General features: G+C 33.8%; 1 long non-coding RNA gene across 2 annotated transcripts; it reads left to right on the forward strand.

Moving 5' to 3' along the window:
* The first annotated feature begins 1649 nt into the window (after positions 1–1649).
* LOC109591221 (uncharacterized) lies at positions 1650–2611 on the forward strand. Of its 2 annotated transcripts, XR_002189715.1 has the most exons (3): positions 1650–1763; positions 1830–2374; positions 2428–2611. It is a non-coding gene; the product is annotated as an uncharacterized LOC109591221 (long non-coding RNA). The 2 variants fall into 2 exon arrangements; XR_002189714.1 differs by lacking the exon at positions 1650–1763 and having other exon boundaries at positions 1807–2374.
* Positions 2612–2718: the final 107 nt, after the last annotated feature.

Genomic DNA, 2718 nt, shown 5'->3' on the forward strand with positions numbered 1-2718 from the left:
GCTATATCACTCCACAGCCTTGTCAATCTTAGTTGTTCTTCATTGCCAGTATACTCGTTGATCACCCGTATTCCGAGCTCTATACCAGCTGAAAACAGGCACCAAAAACAAGAAAAAGATAGATGGAGGCAGCAGCAATCACTGTAGAGGTACAATAGATAGTAAAGTAAGTTAAAAGAGAAGAAACGCTCGAAGAATGACAGAGCTTGCAGATTACAGCCATGTTTGGGTGGGGCTACACGTGACGTTTTAATGACAAAAATATTGATTTACTTCCGTTTCTTCTCAACTGAAACTGACTATACATGCATTGCAAATTAAAATTCCTTTTTAGTGTACTCACATCTGTATTGACGAATTTGTTGGACTGCTTCACCATGATCTCCTTGAGTATGTCAAGATCAGCTACAATGTCTATGTTTGTACCCAAATAATAACTAGAAATAAATTAATAATAAAATCAATGATATTTCTTGTTATAAGCCTTTTTGCCACCCCCTCTTTGTAGCATTATATACCATCAAGGATACATAATCATGTACTCATGATATTATATAGCGGGTTTTTTCGAGGATAACAAGTTTCGTAAATTTTGCAGATTTTTTAAGATTCGTGAAATTAAATTCCTTGAAAATCAATTTAATACGATACAAGATGCTAGATGTAAGAAGTTGTTTCTAAATGGATCCAGAACTCTCTGTGTACTATTGTAACTATATATTATGTGTTTATTCAAGTATATTCTAGAACAATCATGTAAAGTATTCTTGTATGTTATAGAACCTTCTGGACATTTATAAGATCTATATAAGTGTGTTGTGTGTTAGTTGAGAGTTAGTTTTTTGTTTTGTTTTGTTAGTTGGTTTTTGAGCTCAGTGTTGATTAAGAAATAAGTTTGGTGAACAGATAGCTAGGAGCGTCTGTTACACTAGAGTAGTGGAAATTTGCAAAAATTAATTTCATAAACCTCCAGGGCGCAAAACAGCTAGGTCATTTGTCAAAATTATCCTCAACAATTCCACTCCGTTTTGGCCCGGTAAATTGGGAAAGGAGGGCCATGATTTATTTGATAGCCATTATAGTGACACAATCTGTTATTATTATAAAGTACACAGCTTATGTGCAAATGTGCACAAAATAGGTTTCAACTTACCCAAATAGTTTCCACTTTTAGCAAGCCATTTCTCTTGAAAATCAGTAGAAGACTATATAAAATTTAGTAATAGCCTCTATCAGCCTAATTGCTTAATAATAAATTATTATTATTACCATTTTTAAAAGTTCTACTCCATTTCCAATAAAAGGCGTAACTGGAGGATGAGGGATTCCAAGCCTCTTAAGGACACCATATGCATGATACAAACTATGAATAAACAAGCAACACTGAAGTGTATATGGGACCTAATACTCACCGATAGCAACAATAAACAAGTAGCAGACTAAGCAGAGTAATGAAAAGTAGCAGTATGCCAAGAAAGCTCATTTTTGGGAGTCAGTAGAGAATCAGTCCACTAAAACAGACTCCCGCAGTTCTCTGGGCTCTCTAGGTGCTAACCAGACCTGACTGGCCTATAGCTAGTGGCTAGTCCGTCGCTACATAGATACTACATACACACATGGATATGAAACAGGAAGTCGGTATTCAATTAACTCTTTGAAGTTCACCTGTAAACGTCATAACCAGCATAGCTCTATCCTTGGCGCTTTTCTCTCTGTCTATGTTTTCAAGAATTTTCTTGACTCACTTATTTTTATGAAAGAAGGTATATAGGTGTTTTTGTTTTGTTCAGTAGACCTAATAATATATTCTCATTTCATTTTGTCAACAGGCCTCATGTTTACATGACAAAATTAGAAGACCTCCATTTTTATTTGTAACCACCTTTTCTAGACTCTCGAACGGAGTTAGCTAGTAAGTCTTGGAATCATAATAGTGTATTGTTTGTTACATGGACTGAAACTATTCTCGTGTCAATGTAATGAGAAATGACTGAGATAATAGCCAAAAACTAGTTTTTTTGATATTAATTTTGTAACCACCTTTTTGAGACTTCTGCACCAGGTATGAACAAGTTACTACTTTGAGTGTATTCATTAAGGCCTCTTATATAGACTGTTTATGGTTTCATTTTTCTAGATGCTATGTTTCAAAAGTAATAATATATTTTTTGCAAGTGTTTCAAAGGGTGTGGTTTAATTTTTAGTGAGAACTGAGTAGTGAAAGAATAGGTTATTTACCAAGAAACACAAGCAGGATTTCAGTGGCATTGATGAGACATTGTTACATGATTGTAAAGCTTTATATTTATGCTACCACAGAGAACTATCAAGATAGAGATGATGTACATTACAGTATGTACTGTATGGTGATACAGTAAGTGCGGCTTATAATAATTGTTGTCAATGTTTTTATTGCTATTTTTATAGTTAAAATTTGTTGAAGGACTCATAATAATAATCAATCTATTGGGTCACTGAAGAATAGAATAATCATCAACAGTTATAATGATAATAATTTAAATACTAATTTTTTAGTACTTAGCACAGTGCATTCTTTCTTGTAATAGTAGATCTTCACTTTTTAGAACTAGAATATCGATTGCAACTCTTATATAGTCGTAGACCTGAGCTTTAGTAAGTAATTCAACTGGATTTCTTCACTATTTTGCTTGTGCCATGCTTATACACGTGTAGTGTAAACGTCACAATACATCACTT

The sequence above is a fragment of the Amphimedon queenslandica genome, unplaced genomic scaffold (genome assembly GCF_000090795.2).
Source record: "Amphimedon queenslandica unplaced genomic scaffold, v1.1 AMPQUscaffold_8677_Cont19382, whole genome shotgun sequence".
Lineage (NCBI taxonomy): Eukaryota > Metazoa > Porifera > Demospongiae > Haplosclerida > Niphatidae > Amphimedon > Amphimedon queenslandica.